At 41.2% G+C, this 26,247-nt stretch overlaps 18 non-coding genes across 18 annotated transcripts; all 18 read right to left on the reverse strand.

Moving 5' to 3' along the window:
• Positions 1-1,173: 1,173 nt before the first annotated feature.
• TRNAK-UUU (transfer RNA lysine (anticodon UUU)) lies at positions 1,174-1,246 on the reverse strand. Its single transcript has one exon. It is a non-coding gene; the product is annotated as a tRNA-Lys (tRNA).
• A 768-nt stretch (positions 1,247-2,014) lies between these two features.
• TRNAK-UUU (transfer RNA lysine (anticodon UUU)) lies at positions 2,015-2,087 on the reverse strand. The gene has a single exon. It is a non-coding gene; the product is annotated as a tRNA-Lys (tRNA).
• A 1,610-nt stretch (positions 2,088-3,697) lies between these two features.
• On the reverse strand, positions 3,698-3,770 carry TRNAK-UUU (transfer RNA lysine (anticodon UUU)). The gene has a single exon. It is a non-coding gene; the product is annotated as a tRNA-Lys (tRNA).
• A 768-nt stretch (positions 3,771-4,538) lies between these two features.
• TRNAT-UGU (transfer RNA threonine (anticodon UGU)) lies at positions 4,539-4,611 on the reverse strand. Its single transcript has one exon. It is a non-coding gene; the product is annotated as a tRNA-Thr (tRNA).
• Positions 4,612-5,380: 769 nt separating this feature from the next.
• Positions 5,381-5,453, reverse strand: TRNAK-UUU (transfer RNA lysine (anticodon UUU)). The gene has a single exon. It is a non-coding gene; the product is annotated as a tRNA-Lys (tRNA).
• A 768-nt stretch (positions 5,454-6,221) lies between these two features.
• TRNAK-UUU (transfer RNA lysine (anticodon UUU)) lies at positions 6,222-6,294 on the reverse strand. The gene has a single exon. It is a non-coding gene; the product is annotated as a tRNA-Lys (tRNA).
• A 768-nt stretch (positions 6,295-7,062) lies between these two features.
• Positions 7,063-7,135, reverse strand: TRNAK-UUU (transfer RNA lysine (anticodon UUU)). The gene has a single exon. It is a non-coding gene; the product is annotated as a tRNA-Lys (tRNA).
• Positions 7,136-8,745: 1,610 nt separating this feature from the next.
• TRNAK-UUU (transfer RNA lysine (anticodon UUU)) lies at positions 8,746-8,818 on the reverse strand. Its single transcript has one exon. It is a non-coding gene; the product is annotated as a tRNA-Lys (tRNA).
• Positions 8,819-9,586: 768 nt separating this feature from the next.
• Positions 9,587-9,659, reverse strand: TRNAK-UUU (transfer RNA lysine (anticodon UUU)). Its single transcript has one exon. It is a non-coding gene; the product is annotated as a tRNA-Lys (tRNA).
• Positions 9,660-11,269: 1,610 nt separating this feature from the next.
• Positions 11,270-11,342, reverse strand: TRNAK-UUU (transfer RNA lysine (anticodon UUU)). The gene has a single exon. It is a non-coding gene; the product is annotated as a tRNA-Lys (tRNA).
• A 3,285-nt stretch (positions 11,343-14,627) lies between these two features.
• TRNAK-UUU (transfer RNA lysine (anticodon UUU)) lies at positions 14,628-14,700 on the reverse strand. The gene has a single exon. It is a non-coding gene; the product is annotated as a tRNA-Lys (tRNA).
• A 2,451-nt stretch (positions 14,701-17,151) lies between these two features.
• Positions 17,152-17,224, reverse strand: TRNAK-UUU (transfer RNA lysine (anticodon UUU)). Its single transcript has one exon. It is a non-coding gene; the product is annotated as a tRNA-Lys (tRNA).
• Positions 17,225-18,834: 1,610 nt separating this feature from the next.
• TRNAK-UUU (transfer RNA lysine (anticodon UUU)) lies at positions 18,835-18,907 on the reverse strand. Its single transcript has one exon. It is a non-coding gene; the product is annotated as a tRNA-Lys (tRNA).
• Positions 18,908-19,675: 768 nt separating this feature from the next.
• Positions 19,676-19,748, reverse strand: TRNAK-UUU (transfer RNA lysine (anticodon UUU)). The gene has a single exon. It is a non-coding gene; the product is annotated as a tRNA-Lys (tRNA).
• A 768-nt stretch (positions 19,749-20,516) lies between these two features.
• On the reverse strand, positions 20,517-20,589 carry TRNAT-UGU (transfer RNA threonine (anticodon UGU)). Its single transcript has one exon. It is a non-coding gene; the product is annotated as a tRNA-Thr (tRNA).
• A 769-nt stretch (positions 20,590-21,358) lies between these two features.
• On the reverse strand, positions 21,359-21,431 carry TRNAK-UUU (transfer RNA lysine (anticodon UUU)). The gene has a single exon. It is a non-coding gene; the product is annotated as a tRNA-Lys (tRNA).
• A 1,610-nt stretch (positions 21,432-23,041) lies between these two features.
• Positions 23,042-23,114, reverse strand: TRNAK-UUU (transfer RNA lysine (anticodon UUU)). Its single transcript has one exon. It is a non-coding gene; the product is annotated as a tRNA-Lys (tRNA).
• A 1,609-nt stretch (positions 23,115-24,723) lies between these two features.
• Positions 24,724-24,796, reverse strand: TRNAK-UUU (transfer RNA lysine (anticodon UUU)). The gene has a single exon. It is a non-coding gene; the product is annotated as a tRNA-Lys (tRNA).
• Between the last annotated feature and the right edge of the window lie 1,451 nt (positions 24,797-26,247).

The raw sequence follows: 26,247 nt of genomic DNA on the forward strand, positions 1-26,247 counted from the left end.
AAGGAGACCAGATGCAAAAAAGGTGCTGTGGCTTAGTTGGTTAAAGCGCCTGTCTAGTAAACAGGAGATCCTGAGTTTGAATGTCAGCAGCGCCTGTCTGCTTTTTTTTCGACCAATCTGTCTCCCCAATGTTAAAACTTTGTACAAAGATTGCTATTTCATGCTATTTAGAAGCACAGTCAGGCTTGAAATGTTGGCAAAGCCTCCAAGAACTCTGGACTCCACTACCTTAGAGTCATATTGCCCAAGGTTGCGATGCCATCAGAAATAGCACATATTAGAATGAGCAATTCATATTTCCTGCTTAATTTTTTGTAAAAGAAGCAAAGGTACGCCTGAACCGTGACTTGAACCCTGGACCCTCAGATTAAAAGTCTGATGCTCTACCGACTGAGCTATCCAGGCACAGGGATCACTGCCCATTTGAAACTTGATTTTCACTCTACAGCACCTCCATACATGGCTACCTCACTGGTCAATAAAGGAAATGAATTACTAGTGCATTACACACATTTTGACACTGGAGACATAACTTTTTTCAGTCATTCCGTATCCAGATATAGAGATTTGCAGCATCTAGGACTTTAATGTTCACCCACTTACGGATTTGAATGTTTTGCCACATTCATGAGTGCAAACTTGCTCCCCAGTAAAGACGAACATGTGCTCCTCAATGCACACACTGGGCAATGCAGTCCACTCTAAATCGACGATTAATGACATGCTCGTTTTGTGCAATGGAGTTTCAGTCAATTGGAAAACATTTTGAAAAGTTATATTGCAACAGAAGCCCAGCGTTAAAAAAGTGGATTTCACTTCTAAATGATTACATGAGGAAGGAAAGGAGACCAGATGCAAAAAAGGTGCTGTGGCTTAGTTGGTTAAAGCGCCTGTCTAGTAAACAGGAGATCCTGAGTTCGAATCTCACCAGCGCCTGTCTGCTTTTTTTTCGACCAATCTGTCTCCCCAATATTAAAACTTTGTACAAAGATTGCTATTTCATGCTATTTAGAAGCACAGTCAGGCTTGAAATGTTGGCAAAGCATCCAAGAACTCTGGACTCCACTACCTTAGAGTCATATTGCCCAAGGTTGCGATGCCATCAGAAATAGCACATATTAGAATGAGCAATTCATATTTCCTGCTTAATTTTTTGTAAAAGAAGCAAAGGTACGCCTGAACAGGGACTTGAACCCTGGACCCTCAGATTAAAAGTCTGATGCTCTACCGACTGAGCTATCCAGGCACAGGGATCACTGCCCATTTGAAACTTGATTTTCACTCTACAGCACCTCCATACATGGCTACCTCACTGGTCAATAAAGGAAATGAATTACTAGTGCATTACACACATTTTGACACTGGAGACATAACTTTTTTCAGTCATTCCGTATCCAGATATAGAGATTTGCAGCATGTAGGACTTTAATGGTCACCCACTTACGGATTTGAATGTTTTGCCACATTCATGAGTGCAAACTTGCTCCCCAGTAAAGACGAACATGTGCTCCTCAATGCACACACTGGGCAATGCAGTCCACTCTAAATCGACGATTAATGACATGCTCGTTTTGTGCAATGGAGTTTCAGTCAATTGGAAAACATTTTGAAAAGTTATATTGCAACAGAAGCCCAGCCTTAAAAAAGTGGATTTCACTTATAAATGATTACATGAGGAAGGAAAGGAGACCAGATGCAAAAAAGGTGCTGCGGCTTAGTTGGTTAAAGCGCCTGTCTAGTAAACAGGAGATCCTGAGTTCGAATCTCAGCAGCGCCTGTCTGCTTTTTTTTCGACCAATCTGTCTCCCCAATATTAAAACTTTGTACAAAGATTGCTATTTCATGCTATTTAGAAGCACAGTCAGGCTTGAAATGTTGGCAAAGCATCCAAGAACTCTGGACTCCACTACCTTAGAGTCATATTGCCCAAGGTTGCGATGCCATCAGAAATAGCACATATTAGAATGAGCAATTCATATTTCCTGCTTAATTTTTTGTAAAAGAAGCAAAGGTACGCCTGAACAGGGACTTGAACCCTGGACCCTCAGATTAAAAGTCTGATGCTCTACCGACTGAGCTATCCAGGCACAGGGATTACTGCCCATTTGAAACTTGATTTTCACTCTACAGCACCTCCATACATGGCTACCTCACTGGGCAATAAAGGAAATGAATTACTAGTGCATTACACACATTTTGACACTGGAGACATAACTTTTTTCAGTCATTCCGTATCCAGATATAGAGATTTGCAGCATCTAGGACTTTAATGTTCACCCACTTACGGATTTGAATGTTTTGCCACATTCATGAGTGCAAACTTGCTCCCCAGTAAAGACGAACATGTGCTCCTCAATGCACACACTGGGCAATGCAGTCCACTCTAAATCGACGATTAATGACATGCTCGTTTTGTGCAATGGAGTTTCAGTCAATTGGAAAACATTTTGAAAAGTTATATTGCAACAGAAGCCCAGCCTTAAAAAAGTGGATTTCACTTCTAAATGATTACATGAGGAAGGAAAGGAGACCAGATGCAAAAAAGGTGCTGCGGCTTAGTTGGTTAAAGCGCCTGTCTAGTAAACAGGAGATCCTGAGTTCAAATCTCAGCAGCGCCTGTCTGCTTTTTTTTCGACCAATCTGTCTCCCCAATATTAAAACTTTGTACAAAGATTGCTATTTCATGCTATTTAGAAGCACAGTCAGGCTTGAAATGTTGGCAAACCATCCAAGAACTCTGGACTCCACTACCTTAGAGTCATATTGCCCAAGGTTGCGATGCCATCAGAAATAGCACATATTAGAATGAGCAATTCATATTTCCTGCTTAATTTTTTGTAAAAGAAGCAAAGGTACGCCTGAACAGGGACTTGAACCCTGGACCCTCAGATGAAAAGTCTGATGCTCTACCGACTGAGCTATCCAGGCACAGGGATCACTGCCCATTTGAAACTTGATTTTCACTCTACAGCACCTCCATACATGGCTACCTCACTGGGCAATAAAGGAAATGAATTACTAGTGCATTACACACATTTTGACACTGGAGACATAACTTTTTTCAGTCATTCCGTATCCAGATATAGAGATTTGCAGCATCTAGGACTTTAATGTTCACCCACTTACGGATTTGAATGTTTTGCCACATTCATGAGTGCAAACTTGCTCCCCAGTAAAGACGAACATGTGCTCCTCAATGCACACACTGGGCAATGCAGTCCACTCTAAATCGACGATTAATGACATGCTCGTTTTGTGCAATGGAGTTTCAGTCAATTGGAAAACATTTTGAAAAGTTATATTGCTACAGAAGCCTAGCCTTAAAAAAAGTGGATTTCACTTCTAAATGATTACATGAGGAAGGAAAGGAGACCAGATGCAAAAAAGGTGCTGTGGCTTAGTTGGTTAAAGCGCCTGTCTAGTAAACAGGAGATCCTGAGTTTGAATCTCAGCAGCGCCTGTCTGCTTTTTTTTCGACCAATCTGTCTCCCCAATGTTAAAACTTTGTACAAAGATTGCTATTTCATGCTATTTAGAAGCACAGTCAGGCTTGAAATGTTGGCAAAGCCTCCAAGAACTCTGGACTCCACTACCTTAGAGTCATATTGCCCAAGGTTGCGATGCCATCAGAAATAGCACATATTAGAATGAGCAATTCATATTTCCTGCTTAATTTTTTGTAAAAGAAGCAAAGGTACGCCTGAACAGGGACTTGAACCCTGGACCCTCAGATTAAAAGTCTGATGCTCTACCGACTGAGCTATCCAGGCACAGGGATCACTGCCCATTTGAAACTTGATTTTCACTCTACAGCACCTCCATACATGGCTACCTCACTGGTCAATAAAGGAAATGAATTACTAGTGCATTACACACATTTTGACACTGGAGACATAACTTTTTTCAGTCATTCCGTATCCAGATATAGAGATTTGCAGCATGTAGGACTTTAATGGTCACCCACTTACGGATTTGAATGTTTTGCCACATTCATGAGTGCAAACTTGCTCCCCAGTAAAGACGAACATGTGCTCCTCAATGCACACACTGGGCAATGCAGTCCACTCTAAATCGACGATTAATGACATGCTCGTTTTGTGCAATGGAGTTTCAGTCAATTGGAAAACATTTTGAAAAGTTATATTGCAACAGAAGCCCAGCCTTAAAAAAGTGGATTTCACTTCTAAATGATTACATGAGGAAGGAAAGGAGACCAGATGCAAAAAAGGTGCTGCGGCTTAGTTGGTTAAAGCGCCTGTCTAGTAAACAGGAGATCCTGAGTTCAAATCTCAGCAGCGCCTGTCTGCTTTTTTTTCGACCAATCTGTCTCCCCAATATTAAAACTTTGTACAAAGATTGCTATTTCATGCTATTTAGAAGCACAGTCAGGCTTGAAATGTTGGCAAAGCATCCAAGAACTCTGGACTCCACTACCTTAGAGTCATATTGCCCAAGGTTGCGATGCCATCAGAAATAGCACATATTAGAATGAGCAATTCATATTTCCTGCTTAATTTTTTGTAAAAGAAGCAAAGGTACGCCTGAACAGGGACTTGAACCCTGGACCCTCAGATGACAATTCTGATGCTCTACCGACTGAGCTATCCAGGCACAGGGATCACTGCCCATTTGAAACTTGATTTTCACTCTACAGCACCTCCATACATGGCTACCTCACTGGTCAATAAAGGAAATGAATTACTAGTGCATTACACACATTTTGACACTGGAGACATAACTTTTTTCAGTCATTCCGTATCCAGATATAGAGATTTGCAGCATCTAGGACTTTAATGTTCACCCACTTACGGATTTGAATGTTTTGCCACATTCATGAGTGCAAACTTGCTCCCCAGTAAAGACGAACATGTGCTCCTCAATGCACACACTGGGCAATGCAGTCCACTCTAAATCGACGATTAATGACATGCTCGTTTTGTGCAATGGAGTTTCAGTCAATTGGAAAACATTTTGAAAAGTTATATTGCTACAGAAGCCTAGCCTTAAAAAAAGTGGATTTCACTTCTAAATGATTACATGAGGAAGGAAAGGAGACCAGATGCAAAAAAGGTGCTGTGGCTTAGTTGGTTAAAGCGCCTGTCTAGTAAACAGGAGATCCTGAGTTCAAATCTCAGCAGCGCCTGTCTGCTTTTTTTTCGACCAATCTGTCTCCCCAATGTTAAAACTTTGTACAAAGATTGCTATTTCATGCTATTTAGAAGCACAGTCAGGCTTGAAATGTTGGCAAAGCATCCAAGAACTCTGGACTCCACTACCTTAGAGTCATATTGCCCAAGGTTGCGATGCCATCAGAAATAGCACATATTAGAATGAGCAATTCATATTTCCTGCTTAATTTTTTGTAAAAGAAGCAAAGGTACGCCTGAACAGGGACTTGAACCCTGGACCCTCAGATTAAAAGTCTGATGCTCTACCGACTGAGCTATCCAGGCACAGGGATCACTGCCCATTTGAAACTTGATTTTCACTCTACAGCACCTCCATACATGGCTACCTCACTGGTCAATAAAGGAAATGAATTACTAGTGCATTACACACATTTTGACACTGGAGACATAACTTTTTTCAGTCATTCCGTATCCAGATATAGAGATTTGCAGCATGTAGGACTTTAATGGTCACCCACTTACGGATTTGAATGTTTTGCCACATTCATGAGTGCAAACTTGCTCCCCAGTAAAGACGAACATGTGCTCCTCAATGCACACACTGGGCAATGCAGTCCACTCTAAATCGACGATTAATGACATGCTCGTTTTGTGCAATGGAGTTTCAGTCAATTGGAAAACATTTTGAAAAGTTATATTGCAACAGAAGCCCAGCGTTAAAAAAGTGGATTTCACTTCTAAATGATTACATGAGGAAGGAAAGGAGACCAGATGCAAAAAAGGTGCTGTGGCTTAGTTGGTTAAAGCGCCTGTCTAGTAAACAGGAGATCCTGAGTTCGAATCTCACCAGCGCCTGTCTGCTTTTTTTTCGACCAATCTGTCTCCCCAATATTAAAACTTTGTACAAAGATTGCTATTTCATGCTATTTAGAAGCACAGTCAGGCTTGAAATGTTGGCAAAGCATCCAAGAACTCTGGACTCCACTACCTTAGAGTCATATTGCCCAAGGTTGCGATGCCATCAGAAATAGCACATATTAGAATGAGCAATTCATATTTCCTGCTTAATTTTTTGTAAAAGAAGCAAAGGTACGCCTGAACAGGGACTTGAACCCTGGACCCTCAGATTAAAAGTCTGATGCTCTACCGACTGAGCTATCCAGGCACAGGGATCACTGCCCATTTGAAACTTGATTTTCACTCTACAGCACCTCCATACATGGCTACCTCACTGGTCAATAAAGGAAATGAATTACTAGTGCATTACACACATTTTGACACTGGAGACATAACTTTTTTCAGTCATTCCGTATCCAGATATAGAGATTTGCAGCATGTAGGACTTTAATGGTCACCCACTTACGGATTTTAATGTTTTGCCACATTCATGAGTGCAAACTTGCTCCCCAGTAAAGACGAACATGTGCTCCTCAATGCACACACTGGGCAATGCAGTCCACTCTAAATCGACGATTAATGACATGCTCGTTTTGTGCAATGGAGTTTCAGTCAATTGGAAAACATTTTGAAAAGTTATATTGCAACAGAAGCCCAGCCTTAAAAAAGTGGATTTCACTTCTAAATGATTACATGAGGAAGGAAAGGAGACCAGATGCAAAAAAGGTGCTGCGGCTTAGTTGGTTAAAGCGCCTGTCTAGTAAACAGGAGATCCTGAGTTCGAATCTCAGCAGCGCCTGTCTGCTTTTTTTTCGACCAATCTGTCTCCCCAATATTAAAACTTTGTACAAAGATTGCTATTTCATGCTATTTAGAAGCACAGTCAGGCTTGAAATGTTGGCAAAGCATCCAAGAACTCTGGACTCCACTACCTTAGAGTCATATTGCCCAAGGTTGCGATGCCATCAGAAATAGCACATATTAGAATGAGCAATTCATATTTCCTGCTTAATTTTTTGTAAAAGAAGCAAAGGTACGCCTGAACAGGGACTTGAACCCTGGACCCTCAGATTAAAAGTCTGATGCTCTACCGACTGAGCTATCCAGGCACAGGGATTACTGCCCATTTGAAACTTGATTTTCACTCTACAGCACCTCCATACATGGCTACCTCACTGGGCAATAAAGGAAATGAATTACTAGTGCATTACACACATTTTGACACTGGAGACATAACTTTTTTCAGTCATTCCTTATCCAGATATAGAGATTTGCAGCATCTAGGACTTTAATGTTCACCCACTTACGGATTTGAATGTTTTGCCACATTCATGAGTGCAAACTTGCTCCCCAGTAAAGACGAACATGTGCTCCTCAATGCACACACTGGGCAATGCAGTCCACTCTAAATCGACGATTAATGACATGCTCGTTTTGTGCAATGGAGTTTCAGTCAATTGGAAAACATTTTGAAAAGTTATATTGCAACAGAAGCCCAGCCTTAAAAAAGTGGATTTCACTTCTAAATGATTACATGAGGAAGGAAAGGAGACCAGATGCAAAAAAGGTGCTGCGGCTTAGTTGGTTAAAGCGCCTGTCTAGTAAACAGGAGATCCTGAGTTCAAATCTCAGCAGCGCCTGTCTGCTTTTTTTTCGACCAATCTGTCTCCCCAATATTAAAACTTTGTACAAAGATTGCTATTTCATGCTATTTAGAAGCACAGTCAGGCTTGAAATGTTGGCAAAGCATCCAAGAACTCTGGACTCCACTACCTTAGAGTCATATTGCCCAAGGTTGCGATGCCATCAGAAATAGCACATATTAGAATGAGCAATTCATATTTCCTGCTTAATTTTTTGTAAAAGAAGCAAAGGTACGCCTGAACAGGGACTTGAACCCTGGACCCTCAGATGAAAAGTCTGATGCTCTACCGACTGAGCTATCCAGGCACAGGGATCACTGCCCATTTGAAACTTGATTTTCACTCTACAGCACCTCCATACATGGCTACCTCACTGGGCAATAAAGGAAATGAATTACTAGTGCATTACACACATTTTGACACTGGAGACATAACTTTTTTCAGTCATTCCGTATCCAGATATAGAGATTTGCAGCATCTAGGACTTTAATGTTCACCCACTTACGGATTTGAATGTTTTGCCACATTCATGAGTGCAAACTTGCTCCCCAGTAAAGACGAACATGTGCTCCTCAATGCACACACTGGGCAATGCAGTCCACTCTAAATCGACGATTAATGACATGCTCGTTTTGTGCAATGGAGTTTCAGTCAATTGGAAAACATTTTGAAAAGTTATATTGCTACAGAAGCCTAGCCTTAAAAAAAGTGGATTTCACTTCTAAATGATTACATGAGGAAGGAAAGGAGACCAGATGCAAAAAAGGTGCTGTGGCTTAGTTGGTTAAAGCGCCTGTCTAGTAAACAGGAGATCCTGAGTTCGAATCTCAGCAGCGCCTGTCTGCTTTTTTTTCGACCAATCTGTCTCCCCAATGTTAAAACTTTGTACAAAGATTGCTATTTCATGCTATTTAGAAGCACAGTCAGGCTTGAAATGTTGGCAAAGCCTCCAAGAACTCTGGACTCCACTACCTTAGAGTCATATTGCCCAAGGTTGCGATGCCATCAGAAATAGCACATATTAGAATGAGCAATTCATATTTCCTGCTTAATTTTTTGTAAAAGAAGCAAAGGTACGCCTGAACAGGGACTTGAACCCTGGACCCTCAGATTAAAAGTCTGATGCTCTACCGACTGAGCTATCCAGGCACAGGGATCACTGCCCATTTGAAACTTGATTTTCACTCTACAGCACCTCCATACATGGCTACCTCACTGGTCAATAAAGGAAATGAATTACTAGTGCATTACACACATTTTGACACTGGAGACATAACTTTTTTCAGTCATTCCGTATCCAGATATAGAGATTTGCAGCATGTAGGACTTTAATGGTCACCCACTTACGGATTTTAATGTTTTGCCACATTCATGAGTGCAAACTTGCTCCCCAGTAAAGACGAACATGTGCTCCTCAATGCACACACTGGGCAATGCAGTCCACTCTAAATCGACGATTAATGACATGCTCGTTTTGTGCAATGGAGTTTCAGTCAATTGGAAAACATTTTGAAAAGTTATATTGCAACAGAAGCCCAGCCTTAAAAAAGTGGATTTCACTTCTAAATGATTACATGAGGAAGGAAAGGAGACCAGATGCAAAAAAGGTGCTGCGGCTTAGTTGGTTAAAGCGCCTGTCTAGTAAACAGGAGATCCTGAGTTCGAATCTCAGCAGCGCCTGTCTGCTTTTTTTTCGACCAATCTGTCTCCCCAATATTAAAACTTTGTACAAAGATTGCTATTTCATGCTATTTAGAAGCACAGTCAGGCTTGAAATGTTGGCAAAGCATCCAAGAACTCTGGACTCCACTACCTTAGAGTCATATTGCCCAAGGTTGCGATGCCATCAGAAATAGCACATATTAGAATGAGCAATTCATATTTCCTGCTTAATTTTTTGTAAAAGAAGCAAAGGTACGCCTGAACAGGGACTTGAACCCTGGACCCTCAGATTAAAAGTCTGATGCTCTACCGACTGAGCTATCCAGGCACAGGGATTACTGCCCATTTGAAACTTGATTTTCACTCTACAGCACCTCCATACATGGCTACCTCACTGGGCAATAAAGGAAATGAATTACTAGTGCATTACACACATTTTGACACTGGAGACATAACTTTTTTCAGTCATTCCTTATCCAGATATAGAGATTTGCAGCATCTAGGACTTTAATGTTCACCCACTTACGGATTTGAATGTTTTGCCACATTCATGAGTGCAAACTTGCTCCCCAGTAAAGACGAACATGTGCTCCTCAATGCACACACTGGGCAATGCAGTCCACTCTAAATCGACGATTAATGACATGCTCGTTTTGTGCAATGGAGTTTCAGTCAATTGGAAAACATTTTGAAAAGTTATATTGCAACAGAAGCCCAGCCTTAAAAAAGTGGATTTCACTTCTAAATGATTACATGAGGAAGGAAAGGAGACCAGATGCAAAAAAGGTGCTGCGGCTTAGTTGGTTAAAGCGCCTGTCTAGTAAACAGGAGATCCTGAGTTCAAATCTCAGCAGCGCCTGTCTGCTTTTTTTTCGACCAATCTGTCTCCCCAATATTAAAACTTTGTACAAAGATTGCTATTTCATGCTATTTAGAAGCACAGTCAGGCTTGAAATGTTGGCAAAGCATCCAAGAACTCTGGACTCCACTACCTTAGAGTCATATTGCCCAAGGTTGCGATGCCATCAGAAATAGCACATATTAGAATGAGCAATTCATATTTCCTGCTTAATTTTTTGTAAAAGAAGCAAAGGTACGCCTGAACAGGGACTTGAACCCTGGACCCTCAGATGAAAAGTCTGATGCTCTACCGACTGAGCTATCCAGGCACAGGGATCACTGCCCATTTGAAACTTGATTTTCACTCTACAGCACCTCCATACATGGCTACCTCACTGGGCAATAAAGGAAATGAATTACTAGTGCATTACACACATTTTGACACTGGAGACATAACTTTTTTCAGTCATTCCGTATCCAGATATAGAGATTTGCAGCATCTAGGACTTTAATGTTCACCCACTTACGGATTTGAATGTTTTGCCACATTCATGAGTGCAAACTTGCTCCCCAGTAAAGACGAACATGTGCTCCTCAATGCACACACTGGGCAATGCAGTCCACTCTAAATCGACGATTAATGACATGCTCGTTTTGTGCAATGGAGTTTCAGTCAATTGGAAAACATTTTGAAAAGTTATATTGCTACAGAAGCCTAGCCTTAAAAAAAGTGGATTTCACTTCTAAATGATTACATGAGGAAGGAAAGGAGACCAGATGCAAAAAAGGTGCTGTGGCTTAGTTGGTTAAAGCGCCTGTCTAGTAAACAGGAGATCCTGAGTTCGAATCTCAGCAGCGCCTGTCTGCTTTTTTTTCGACCAATCTGTCTCCCCAATGTTAAAACTTTGTACAAAGATTGCTATTTCATGCTATTTAGAAGCACAGTCAGGCTTGAAATGTTGGCAAAGCCTCCAAGAACTCTGGACTCCACTACCTTAGAGTCATATTGCCCAAGGTTGCGATGCCATCAGAAATAGCACATATTAGAATGAGCAATTCATATTTCCTGCTTAATTTTTTGTAAAAGAAGCAAAGGTACGCCTGAACAGGGACTTGAACCCTGGACCCTCAGATTAAAAGTCTGATGCTCTACCGACTGAGCTATCCAGGCACAGGGATCACTGCCCATTTGAAACTTGATTTTCACTCTACAGCACCTCCATACATGGCTACCTCACTGGTCAATAAAGGAAATGAATTACTAGTGCATTACACACATTTTGACACTGGAGACATAACTTTTTTCAGTCATTCCGTATCCAGATATAGAGATTTGCAGCATGTAGGACTTTAATGGTCACCCACTTACGGATTTGAATGTTTTGCCACATTCATGAGTGCAAACTTGCTCCCCAGTAAAGACGAACATGTGCTCCTCAATGCACACACTGGGCAATGCAGTCCACTCTAAATCGACGATTAATGACATGCTCGTTTTGTGCAATGGAGTTTCAGTCAATTGGAAAACATTTTGAAAAGTTATATTGCAACAGAAGCCCAGCCTTAAAAAAGTGGATTTCACTTCTAAATGATTACATGAGGAAGGAAAGGAGACCAGATGCAAAAAAGGTGCTGCAGCTTAGTTGGTTAAAGCGCCTGTCTAGTAAACAGGAGATCCTGAGTTCGAATCTCAGCAGCGCCTGTCTGCTTTTTTTTCGACCAATCTGTCTCCCCAATATTAAAACTTTGTACAAAGATTGCTATTTCATGCTATTTAGAAGCACAGTCAGGCTTGAAATGTTGGCAAAGCATCCAAGAACTCTGGACTCCACTACCTTAGAGTCATATTGCCCAAGGTTGCGATGCCATCAGAAATAGCACATATTAGAATGAGCAATTCATATTTCCTGCTTAATTTTTTGTAAAAGAAGCAAAGGTACGCCTGAACAGGGACTTGAACCCTCAGATTAAAAGTCTGATGCTCTACCGACTGAGCTATCCAGGCACAGGGATTACTGCCCATTTGAAACTTGATTTTCACTCTACAGCACCTCCATACATGGCTACCTCACTGGGCAATAAAGGAAATGAATTACTAGTGCATTACACACATTTTGACACTGGAGACATAACTTTTTTCAGTCATTCCGTATCCAGATATAGAGATTTGCAGCATCTAGGACTTTAATGTTCACCCACTTACGGATTTGAATGTTTTGCCACATTCATGAGTGCAAACTTGCTCCCCAGTAAAGACGAACATGTGCTCCTCAATGCACACACTGGGCAATGCAGTCCACTCTAAATCGACGATTAATGACATGCTCGTTTTGTGCAATGGAGTTTCAGTCAATTGGAAAACATTTTGAAAAGTTATATTGCAACAGAAGCCCAGCCTTAAAAAAGTGGATTTCACTTCTAAATGATTACATGAGGAAGGAAAGGAGACCAGATGCAAAAAAGGTGCTGCGGCTTAGTTGGTTAAAGCGCCTGTCTAGTAAACAGGAGATCCTGAGTTCAAATCTCAGCAGCGCCTGTCTGCTTTTTTTTCGACCAATCTGTCTCCCCAATATTAAAACTTTGTACAAAGATTGCTATTTCATGCTATTTAGAAGCACAGTCAGGCTTGAAATGTTGGCAAAGCATCCAAGAACTCTGGACTCCACTACCTTAGAGTCATATTGCCCAAGGTTGCGATGCCATCAGAAATAGCACATATTAGAATGAGCAATTCATATTTCCTGCTTAATTTTTTGTAAAAGAAGCAAAGGTACGCCTGAACAGGGACTTGAACCCTGGACCCTCAGATGAAAATTCTGATGCTCTACCGACTGAGCTATCCAGGCACAGGGATCACTGCCCATTTGAAACTTGATTTTCACTCTACAGCACCTCCATACATGGCTACCTCACTGGTCAATAAAGGAAATGAATTACTAGTGCATTACACACATTTTGACACTGGAGACATAACTTTTTTCAGTCATTCCGTATCCAGATATAGAGATTTGCAGCATCTAGGACTTTAATGTTCACCCACTTACGGATTTGAATGTTTTGCCACATTCATGAGTGCAAACTTGCTCCCCAGTAAAGACGAACATGTGCTCCTCAATGCACACACTGGGCAATGCAGTCCACTCTAAATCGACGATTAATGACATGCTCGTTTTGTGCAATGGAGTTTCAGTCAATTGGAAAACATTTTGAAAAGTTATATTGCTACAGAAGCCTAGCCTTAAAAAAAGTGGATTTCACTTCTAAATTATTACATGAGGAAGGAAAGGAGACCAGATGCAAAAAAGGTGCTGTGGCTTAGTTGGTTAAAGCGCCTGTCTAGTAAACAGGAGATCCTGAGTTTGAATCTCAGCAGCGCCTGTCTGCTTTTTTTTCGACCAATCTGTCTCCCCAATGTTAAAACTTTGTACAAAGATTGCTATTTCATGCTATTTAGAAGCACAGTCAGGCTTGAAATGTTGGCAAAGCCTCCAAGAACTCTGGACTCCACTACCTTAGAGTCATATTGCCCAAGGTTGCGATGCCATCAGAAATAGCACATATTAGAATGAGCAATTCATATTTCCTGCTTAATTTTTTGTAAAAGAAGCAAAGGTACACCTGAACAGTGACTTGAACCCTGGACCCTCAGATTAAAAGTCTGATGCTCTACCGACTGAGCTATCCAGGCACAGGGATCACTGCCCATTTGAAACTTGATTTTCACTCTACAGCACCTCCATACATGGCTACCTCACTGGTCAATAAAGGAAATTAATTACTAGTGCATTACACACATTTTGACACTGGAGACATAACTTTTTTCAGTCATTCCGTATCCAGATATAGAGATTTTCAGCATCTAGGACTTTAATGTTCACCCACTTACGGATTTGAATGTTTTGCCACATTCATGAGTGCAAACTTGCTCCCCAGTAAAGACGAACATGTGCTCCTCAATGCACACACTGGGCAATGCAGTCCACTCTAAATCGACGATTAATGACATGCTTGTTTTGTGCAATGGAGTTTCAGTCAATTGGAAAACATTTTGAAAAGTTATATTGCAACAGAAGCCCAGCCTTAAAAAAGTGGATTTCACTTCTAAATGATTACATGAGGAAGGAAAGGAAACCAGATGCAAAAAAGGTGCTGTGGCTTAGTTGGTTAAAGTGCCTGTCTAGTAAACAGGAGATCCTGAGTTCGAATCTCAGCAGCGCCTGTCTGCTTTTTTTTCGACCAATCTGTCTCCCCAATATTAAAACTTTGTACAAAGATTGCTATTTCATGCTATTTAGAAGCACAGTCAGGCTTGAAATGTTGGCAAAGCATCCAAGAACTCTGGACTCCACTACCTTAGAGTCATATTGCCCAAGGTTGCGATGCCATCAGAAATAGCACATATTAGAATGAGCAATTCATATTTCCTGCTTAATTTTTTGTAAAAGAAGCAAAGGTACGCCTGAACAGGGACTTGAACCCTGGACCCTCAGATTAAAAGTCTGATGCTCTACCAACTGAGCTATCCAGGCACAGGGATCACTGCCCATTTGAAACTTGATTTTCACTCTACAGCACCTCCATACATGGCTACCTCACTGGTCAATAAAGGAAATGAATTACTAGTGCATTACACACATTTTGACACTGGAGACATAACTTTTTTCAGTCATTCCGTATCCAGATATAGAGATTTGCAGCATGTAGGACTTTAATGGTCACCCACTTACGGATTTGAATGTTTTGCCACATTCATGAGTGCAAACTTGCTCCCCAGTAAAGACGAACATGTGCTCCTCAATGCACACACTGGGCAATGCAGTCCACTCTAAATCGACGATTACTGACATGCTCGTTTTGTGCAATGGAGTTTCAGTCAATTGGAAAACATTTTGAAAAGTTATATTGCAACAGAAGCCTAGCCTTAAAAAAAGTGGATTTCACTTCTAAATGATTACATGAGGAAGGAAAGGAGACCAGATGCAAAAAAGGTGCTGTGGCTTAGTTGGTTAAAGCGCCTGTCTAGTAAACAGGAGATCCTGAGTTTGAATGTCAGCAGCGCCTGTCTGCTTTTTTTTCGACCAATCTGTCTCCCCAATGTTAAAACTTTGTACAAAGATTGCTATTTCATGCTATTTAGAAGCACAGTCAGGCTTGAAATGTTGGCAAAGCCTCCAAGAACTCTGGACTCCACTACCTTAGAGTCATATTGCCCAAGGTTGCGATGCCATCAGAAATAGCACATATTAGAATGAGCAATTCATATTTCCTGCTTAATTTTTTGTAAAAGAAGCAAAGGTACGCCTGAACCGTGACTTGAACCCTGGACCCTCAGATTAAAAGTCTGATGCTCTACCGACTGAGCTATCCAGGCACAGGGATCACTGCCCATTTGAAACTTGATTTTCACTCTACAGCACCTCCATACATGGCTACCTCACTGGTCAATAAAGGAAATGAATTACTAGTGCATTACACACATTTTGACACTGGAGACATAACTTTTTTCAGTCATTCCGTATCCAGATATAGAGATTTGCAGCATCTAGGACTTTAATGTTCACCCACTTACGGATTTGAATGTTTTGCCACATTCATGAGTGCAAACTTGCTCCCCAGTAAAGACGAACATGTGCTCCTCAATGCACACACTGGGCAATGCAGTCCACTCTAAATCGACGATTAATGACATGCTCGTTTTGTGCAATGGAGTTTCAGTCAATTGGAAAACATTTTGAAAAGTTATATTGCAACAGAAGCCCAGCGTTAAAAAAGTGGATTTCACTTCTAAATGATTACATGAGGAAGGAAAGGAGACCAGATGCAAAAAAGGTGCTGTGGCTTAGTTGGTTAAAGCGCCTGTCTAGTAAACAGGAGATCCTGAGTTCGAATCTCACCAGCGCCTGTCTGCTTTTTTTTCGACCAATCTGTCTCCCCAATATTAAAACTTTGTACAAAGATTGCTATTTCATGCTATTTAGAAGCACAGTCAGGCTTGAAATGTTGGCAAAGCATCCAAGAACTCTGGACTCCACTACCTTAGAGTCATATTGCCCAAGGTTGCGATGCCATCAGAAATAGCACATATTAGAATGAGCAATTCATATTTCCTGCTTAATTTTTTGTAAAAGAAGCAAAGGTACGCCTGAACAGGGACTTGAACCCTGGACCCTCAGATTAAAAGTCTGATGCTCTACCGACTGAGCTATCCAGGTACAGGGATCACTGCCCATTTGAAACTTGATTTTCACTCTACAGCACCTCCATACATGGCTACCTCACTGGTCAATAAAGGAAATGAATTACTAGTGCATTACACACATTTTGACACTGGAGACATAACTTTTTTCAGTCATTCCGTATCCAGATATAGAGATTTGCAGCATGTAGGACTTTAATGGTCACCCACTTACGGATTTGAATGTTTTGCCACATTCATGAGTGCAAACTTGCTCCCCAGTAAAGACGAACATGTGCTCCTCAATGCACACACTGGGCAATGCAGTCCACTCTAAATCGACGATTAATGACATGCTCGTTTTGTGCAATGGAGTTTCAGTCAATTGGAAAACATTTTGAAAAGTTATATTGCAACAGAAGCCCAGCCTTAAAAAAGTGGATTTCACTTATAAATGATTACATGAGGAAGGAAAGGAGACCAGATGCAAAAAAGGTGCTGCGGCTTAGTTGGTTAAAGCGCCTGTCTAGTAAACAGGAGATCCTGAGTTCGAATCTCAGCAGCGCCTGTCTGCTTTTTTTTCGACCAATCTGTCTCCCCAATATTAAAACTTTGTACAAAGATTGCTATTTCATGCTATTTAGAAGCACAGTCAGGCTTGAAATGTTGGCAAAGCATCCAAGAACTCTGGACTCCACTACCTTAGAGTCATATTGCCCAAGGTTGCGATGCCATCAGAAATAGCACATATTAGAATGAGCAATTCATATTTCCTGCTTAATTTTTTGTAAAAGAAGCAAAGGTACGCCTGAACAGGGACTTGAACCCTGGACCCTCAGATTAAAAGTCTGATGCTCTACCGACTGAGCTATCCAGGCACAGGGATTACTGCCCATTTGAAACTTGATTTTCACTCTACAGCACCTCCATACATGGCTACCTCACTGGGCAATAAAGGAAATGAATTACTAGTGCATTACACACATTTTGACACTGGAGACATAACTTTTTTCAGTCATTCCGTATCCAGATATAGAGATTTGCAGCATCTAGGACTTTAATGTTCACCCACTTACGGATTTGAATGTTTTGCCACATTCATGAGTGCAAACTTGCTCCCCAGTAAAGACGAACATGTGCTCCTCAATGCACACACTGGGCAATGCAGTCCACTCTAAATCGACGATTAATGACATGCTCGTTTTGTGCAATGGAGTTTCAGTCAATTGGAAAACATTTTGAAAAGTTATATTGCAACAGAAGCCCAGCCTTAAAAAAGTGGATTTCACTTCTAAATGATTACATGAGGAAGGAAAGGAGACCAGATGCAAAAAAGGTGCTGCGGCTTAGTTGGTTAAAGCGCCTGTCTAGTAAACAGGAGATCCTGAGTTCAAATCTCAGCAGCGCCTGTCTGCTTTTTTTTCGACCAATCTGTCTCCCCAATATTAAAACTTTGTACAAAGATTGCTATTTCATGCTATTTAGAAGCACAGTCAGGCTTGAAATGTTGGCAAACCATCCAAGAACTCTGGACTCCACTACCTTAGAGTCATATTGCCCAAGGTTGCGATGCCATCAGAAATAGCACATATTAGAATGAGCAATTCATATTTCCTGCTTAATTTTTTGTAAAAGAAGCAAAGGTACGCCTGAACAGGGACTTGAACCCTGGACCCTCAGATGAAAAGTCTGATGCTCTACCGACTGAGCTATCCAGGCACAGGGATCACTGCCCATTTGAAACTTGATTTTCACTCTACAGCACCTCCATACATGGCTACCTCACTGGGCAATAAAGGAAATGAATTACTAGTGCATTACACACATTTTGACACTGGAGACATAACTTTTTTCAGTCATTCCGTATCCAGATATAGAGATTTGCAGCATCTAGGACTTTAATGTTCACCCACTTACGGATTTGAATGTTTTGCCACATTCATGAGTGCAAACTTGCTCCCCAGTAAAGACGAACATGTGCTCCTCAATGCACACACTGGGCAATGCAGTCCACTCTAAATCGACGATTAATGACATGCTCGTTTTGTGCAATGGAGTTTCAGTCAATTGGAAAACATTTTGAAAAGTTATATTGCTACAGAAGCCTAGCCTTAAAAAAAGTGGATTTCACTTCTAAATGATTACATGAGGAAGGAAAGGAGACCAGATGCAAAAAAGGTGCTGTGGCTTAGTTGGTTAAAGCGCCTGTCTAGTAAACAGGAGATCCTGAGTTTGAATCTCAGCAGCGCCTGTCTGCTTTTTTTTCGACCAATCTGTCTCCCCAATGTTAAAACTTTGTACAAAGATTGCTATTTCATGCTATTTAGAAGCACAGTCAGGCTTGAAATGTTGGCAAAGCCTCCAAGAACTCTGGACTCCACTACCTTAGAGTCATATTGCCCAAGGTTGCGATGCCATCAGAAATAGCACATATTAGAATGAGCAATTCATATTTCCTGCTTAATTTTTTGTAAAAGAAGCAAAGGTACGCCTGAACAGGGACTTGAACCCTGGACCCTCAGATTAAAAGTCTGATGCTCTACCGACTGAGCTATCCAGGCACAGGGATCACTGCCCATTTGAAACTTGATTTTCACTCTACAGCACCTCCATACATGGCTACCTCACTGGTCAATAAAGGAAATGAATTACTAGTGCATTACACACATTTTGACACTGGAGACATAACTTTTTTCAGTCATTCCGTATCCAGATATAGAGATTTGCAGCATGTAGGACTTTAATGGTCACCCACTTACGGATTTGAATGTTTTGCCACATTCATGAGTGCAAACTTGCTCCCCAGTAAAGACGAACATGTGCTCCTCAATGCACACACTGGGCAATGCAGTCCACTCTAAATCGACGATTAATGACATGCTCGTTTTGTGCAATGGAGTTTCAGTCAATTGGAAAACATTTTGAAAAGTTATATTGCAACAGAAGCCCAGCCTTAAAAAAGTGGATTTCACTTCTAAATGATTACATGAGGAAGGAAAGGAGACCAGATGCAAAAAAGGTGCTGCGGCTTAGTTGGTTAAAGCGCCTGTCTAGTAAACAGGAGATCCTGAGTTCGAATCTCAGCAGCGCCTGTCTGCTTTTTTTTCGACCAATCTGTCTCCCCAATATTAAAACTTTGTACAAAGATTGCTATTTCATGCTATTTAGAAGCACAGTCAGGCTTGAAATGTTGGCAAAGCATCCAAGAACTCTGGACTCCACTACCTTAGAGTCATATTGCCCAAGGTTGCGATGCCATCAGAAATAGCACATATTAGAATGAGCAATTCATATTTCCTGCTTAATGTTTTGTAAAAGAAGCAAAGGTACGCCTGAACAGGGACTTGAACCCTGGACCCTCAGATTAAAAGTCTGATGCTCTACCGACTGAGCTATCCAGGCACAGGGATTACTGCCCATTTGAAACTTGATTTTCACTCTACAGCACCTCCATACATGGCTACCTCACTGGGCAATAAAGGAAATGAATTACTAGTGCATTACACACATTTTGACACTGGAGACATAACTTTTTTCAGTCATTCCGTATCCAGATATAGAGATTTGCAGCATCTAGGACTTTAATGTTCACCCACTTACGGATTTGAATGTTTTGCCACATTCATGAGTGCAAACTTGCTCCCCAGTAAAGACGAACATGTGCTCCTCAATGCACACACTGGGCAATGCAGTCCACTCTAAATCGACGATTAATGACATGCTCGTTTTGTGCAATGGAGTTTCAGTCAATTGGAAAACATTTTGAAAAGTTATATTGCAACAGAAGCCCAGCCTTAAAAAAGTGGATTTCACTTCTAAATGATTACATGAGGAAGGAAAGGAGACCAGATGCAAAAAAGGTGCTGCGGCTTAGTTGGTTAAAGCGCCTGTCTAGTAAACAGGAGATCCTGAGTTCAAATCTCAGCAGCGCCTGTCTGCTTTTTTTTCGACCAATCTGTCTCCCCAATATTAAAACTTTGTACAAAGATTGCTATTTCATGCTATTTAGAAGCACAGTCAGGCTTGAAATGTTGGCAAAGCATCCAAGAACTCTGGACTCCACTACCTTAGAGTCATATTGCCCAAGGTTGCGATGCCATCAGAAATAGCACATATTAGAATGAGCAATTCATATTTCCTGCTTAATTTTTTGTAAAAGAAGCAAAGGTACGCCTGAACAGGGACTTGAACCCTGGACCCTCAGATGACAATTCTGATGCTCTACCGACTGAGCTATCCAGGCACAGGGATCACTGCCCATTTGAAACTTGATTTTCACTCTACAGCACCTCCATACATGGCTACCTCACTGGTCAATAAAGGAAATGAATTACTAGTGCATTACACACATTTTGACACTGGAGACATAACTTTTTTCAGTCATTCCGTATCCAGATATAGAGATTTGCAGCATCTAGGACTTTAATGTTCACCCACTTACGGATTTGAATGTTTTGCCACATTCATGAGTGCAAACTTGCTCCCCAGTAAAGACGAACATGTGCTCCTCAATGCACACACTGGGCAATGCAGTCCACTCTAAATCGACGATTAATGACATGCTCGTTTTGTGCAATGGAGTTTCAGTCAATTGGAAAACATTTTGAAAAGTTATATTGCTACAGAAGCCTAGCCTTAAAAAAAGTGGATTTCACTTCTAAATGATTACATGAGGAAGGAAAGGAGACCAGATGCAAAAAAGGTGCTGTGGCTTAGTTGGTTAAAGCGCCTGTCTAGTAAACAGGAGATCCTGAGTTCAAATCTCAGCAGCGCCTGTCTGCTTTTTTTTCGACCAATCTGTCTCCCCAATGTTAAAACTTTGTACAAAGATTGCTATTTCATGCTATTTAGAAGCACAGTCAGGCTTGAAATGTTGGCAAAGCATCCAAGAACTCTGGACTCCACTACCTTAGAGTCATATTGCCCAAGGTTGCGATGCCATCAGAAATAGCACATATTAGAATGAGCAATTCATATTTCCTGCTTAATTTTTTGTAAAAGAAGCAAAGGTACGCCTGAACAGGGACTTGAACCCTGGACCCTCAGATTAAAAGTCTGATGCTCTACCGACTGAGCTATCCAGGCACAGGGATCACTGCCCATTTGAAACTTGATTTTCACTCTACAGCACCTCCATACATGGCTACCTCACTGGTCAATAAAGGAAATGAATTACTAGTGCATTACACACATTTTGACACTGGAGACATAACTTTTTTCAGTCATTCCGTATCCAGATATAGAGATTTGCAGCATGTAGGACTTTAATGGTCACCCACTTACGGATTTGAATGTTTTGCCACATTCATGAGTGCAAACTTGCTCCCCAGTAAAGACGAACATGTGCTCCTCAATGCACACACTGGGCAATGCAGTCCACTCTAAATCGACGATTACTGACATGCTCGTTTTGTGCAATGGAGTTTCAGTCAATTGGAAAACATTTTGAAAAGTTATATTGCAACAGAAGCCTAGCCTTAAAAAAAGTGGATTTCACTTCTAAATGATTACATGAGGAAGGAAAGGAGACCAGATGCAAAAAAGGTGCTGTGGCTTAGTTGGTTAAAGCGCCTGTCTAGTAAACAGGAGATCCTGAGTTTGAATCTCAGAAGCGCCTGTCTGCTTTTTTTTCGACCAATCTGTCTCCCCAATGTTAAAACTTTGTACAAAGATTGCTATTTCATGCTATTTAGAAGCACAGTCAGGCTTGAAATGTTGGCAAAGCCTCCAAGAACTCTGGACTCCACTACCTTAGAGTCATATTGCCCAAGGTTGCGATGCCATCAGAAATAGCACATATTAGAATGAGCAATTCATATTTCCTGCTTAATTTTTTGTAAAAGAAGCAAAGGTACGCCTGATCAGTGACTTGAACCCTGGACCCTCAGATTAAAAGTCTGATGCTCTACCGACTGAGCTATCCAGGCACAGGGATCACTGCCCATTTGAAACTTGATTTTCACTCTACAGTACCTCCATACATGGCTACCTCACTGGTCAATAAAGGAAATGAATTACTAGTGCATTACACACATTTTGACACTGGAGACATAACTTTTTTCAGACATTCCGTATCCAGATATAGAGATTTGCAGCATCTAGGACTTTAATGTTCACCCACTTACGGATTTGAATGTTTTGCCACATTCATGAGTGCAAACTTGCTCCTCAGTAAAGACGAACATGTGCTCCTCAATGCACACACTGGGCAATGCAGTCCACTCTAAATCGACGATTAATGACATGCTCGTTTTGTGCAATGGAGTTTCAGTCAATTGGAAAACATTTTGAAAAGTTATATTGCAACAGAAGCCCAGCCTTAAAAAAGTGGATTTCACTTCTAAATGATTACATGAGGAAGGAAAGGAGACCAGATGCAAAAAAGGTGCTGCGGCTTAGTTGGTTAAAGCGCCTGTCTAGTAAACAGGAGATCCTGAGTTTGAATCTCAGCAGCGCCTGTCTGCTTTTTTTTCGACCAATCTGTCTCCCCAATATTAAAACTTTGTACAAAGATTGCTATTTCATGCTATTTAGAAGCACAGTCAGGCTTGAAATGTTGGCAAAGCATCCAAGAACTCTGGACTCCACTACCTTAGAGTCATATTGCCCAAGGTTGCGATGCCATCAGAAATAGCACATATTAGAATGAGCAATTCATATTTCCTGCTTAATTTTTTGTAAAAGAAGCAAAGGTACGCCTGAACAGGGACTTGAACCCTGGACCCTCAGATTAAAAGTCTGATGCTCTACCGACTGAGCTATCCAGGCACAGGGATCACTGCCCATTTGAAACTTGATTTTCACTCTACAGCACCTCCATACATGGCTACCTCACTGGTCAATAAAGGAAATGAATTACTAGTGCATTACACACATTTTGACACTGGAGACATAACTTTTTTCAGTCATTCCGTATCCAGATATAGAGATTTGCAGCATGTAGGACATTAATGGTCACCCACTTACGGATTTGAATGTTTTGCCACATTCATGAGTGCAAACTTGCTCCCCAGTAAAGACGAACATGTGCTCCTCAATGCACACACTGGGCAATGCAGTCCACTCTAAATCGACGATTAATGACATGCTCGTTTTGTGCAATGGAGTTTCAGTCAATTGGAAAACATTTTGAAAAGTTATATTGCAACAGAAGCCCAGCCTTAAAAAAGTGGATTTCACTTCTAAATGATTACATGAGGAAGGAAAGGAGACCAGATGCAAAAAAGGTGCTGCGGCTTAGTTGGTTAAAGCGCCTGTCTAGTAAACAGGAGATCCTGAGTTCGAATCTCAGCAGCGCCTGTCTGCTTTTTTTTCGACCAATCTGTCTCCCCAATATTAAAACTTTGTACAAAGATTGCTATTTCATGCTATTTAGAAGTACAGTCAGGCTTGAAATGTTGGCAAAGCATCCAAGAACTCTGGACTCCACTACCTTAGAGTCATATTGCCCAAGGTTGCGATGCCATCAGAAATAGCACATATTAGAATGAGCAATTCATATTTCCTGCTTAATTTTTTGTAAAAGAAGCAAAGGTACGCCTAAACAGGGACTTGAACCCTGGACCCTCAGATTAAAAGTCTGATGCTCTACCGACTGAGCTATCCAGGCACAGGGATTACTGCCCATTTGAAACTTGATTTTCACTCTACAGCACCTCCATACATGGCTACCTCACTGGGCAATAAAGGAAATGAATTACTAGTGCATTACACACATTTTGACACTGGAGACATAACTTTTTTCAGTCATTCCGTATCCAGATATAGAGATTTGCAGCATCTAGGACTTTAATGTTCACCCACTTACGGATTTGAATGTTTTGCCACATTCATGAGTGCAAACTTGCTCCCCAGTAAAGACGAACATGTGCTCCTCAATGCACACACTGGGCAATGCAGTCCACTCTAAATCGACGATTAATGACATGCTCGTTTTGTGCAATGGAGTTTCAGTCAATTGGAAAACATTTTGAAAAGTTATATTGCAACAGAAGCCCAGCCTTAAAAAAGTGGATTTCACTTCTAAATGATTACATGAGGAAGGAAAGGAGACCAGATGCAAAAAAGGTGCTGCGGCTTAGTTGGTTAAAGCGCCTGTCTAGTAAACAGGAGATCCTGAGTTCAAATCTCAGCAGCGCCTGTCTGCTTTTTTTTCGACCAATCTGTCTCCCCAATATTAAAACTTTGTACAAAGATTGCTATTTCATGCTATTTAGAAGCACAGTCAGGCTTGAAATGTTGGCAAAGCATCCAAGAACTCTGGACTCCACTACCTTAGAGTCATATTGCCCAAGGTTGCGATGCCATCAGAAATAGCACATATTAGAATGAGCAATTCATATTTCCTGCTTAATTTTTTGTAAAAGAAGCAAAGGTACGCCTGAACAGGGACTTGAACCCTGGACCCTCAGATTAAAAGTCTGATGCTCTACCGACTGAGCTATCCAGGCACAGGGATCACTGCCCATTTGAAACTTGATTTTCACTCTACAGCACCTCCATACATGGCTACCTCACTGGTCAATAAAGGAAATGAATTACTAGTGCATTACACACATTTTGACACTGGAGACATAACTTTTTTCAGTCATTCCGTATCCAGATATAGAGATTTGCAGCATGTAGGACTTTAATGGTCACCCACTTACGGATTTGAATGTTTTGCCACATTCATGAGTGCAAACTTGCTCCCCAGTAAAGACGAACATGTGCTCCTCAATGCACACACTGGGCAATGCAGTCCACTCTAAATCGACGATTAATGACATGCTCGTTTTGTGCAATGGAGTTTCAGTCAATTGGAAAAAATTTTGAAAAGTTATATTGCAACAGAAGCCCAGCCTTAAAAAAGTGGATTTCACTTCTAAATGATTACATGAGGAAGGAAAGGAGACCAGATGCAAAAAAGGTGCTGCGGCTTAGTTGGTTAAAGCGCCTGTCTAGTAAACAGGAGATCCTGAGTTCGAATCTCAGCAGCGCCTGTCTGCTTTTTTTTCGACCAATCTGTCTCCCCAATATTAAAACTTTGTACAAAGATTGCTATTTCATGCTATTTAGAAGCACAGTCAGGCTTGAAATGTTGGCAAAGCAACCAAGAACTCTGGACTCCACTACCTTAGAGTCATATTGCCCAAGGTTGCGATGCCATCAGAAATAGCACATATTAGAATGAGCAATTCATATTTCCTGCTTAATTTTTTGTAAAAGAAGCAAAGGTACGCCTGAACCGTGACTTGAACCCTGGACCCTCAGATTAAAAGTCTGATGCTCTACCGACTGAGCTATCCAGGCACAGGGATCACTGCCCATTTGAAACTTGATTTTCACTCTACAGCACCTCCATACATGGCTACCTCACTGGTCAATAAAGGAAATGAATTACTAGTGCATTACACACATTTTGACACTGGAGACATAACTTTTTTCAGTCATTCCGTATCCAGATATAGAGATTTGCAGCATCTAGGACTTTAATGTTCACCCACTTACGGATTTGAATGTTTTGCCACATTCATGAGTGCAAACTTGCTCCCCAGTAAAGACGAACATGTGCTCCTCAATGCACACACTGGGCAATGCAGTCCACTCTAAATCGACGATTAATGACATGCTCGTTTTGTGCAATGGAGTTTCAGTCAATTGGAAAACATTTTGAAAAGTTATATTGCAACAGAAGCCCAGCCTTAAAAAAGTGGATTTCACTTCTAAATGATTACATGAGGAAGGAAAGGAGACCAGATGCAAAAAAGGTGCTGTGGCTTAGTTGGTTAAAGCGCCTGTCTAGTAAACAGGAGATCCTGAGTTCGAATCTCACCAGCGCCTGTCTGCTTTTTTTTCGACCAATCTGTCTCCCCAATATTAAAACTTTGTACAAAGATTGCTATTTCATGCTATTTAGAAG

The sequence above is a fragment of the Ambystoma mexicanum genome, unplaced genomic scaffold, assembly GCF_040938575.1.
Source record: "Ambystoma mexicanum isolate Mex_15411 unplaced genomic scaffold, UKY_AmexF1_1 Mex_scaf1, whole genome shotgun sequence".
NCBI lineage: Eukaryota > Metazoa > Chordata > Amphibia > Caudata > Ambystomatidae > Ambystoma > Ambystoma mexicanum.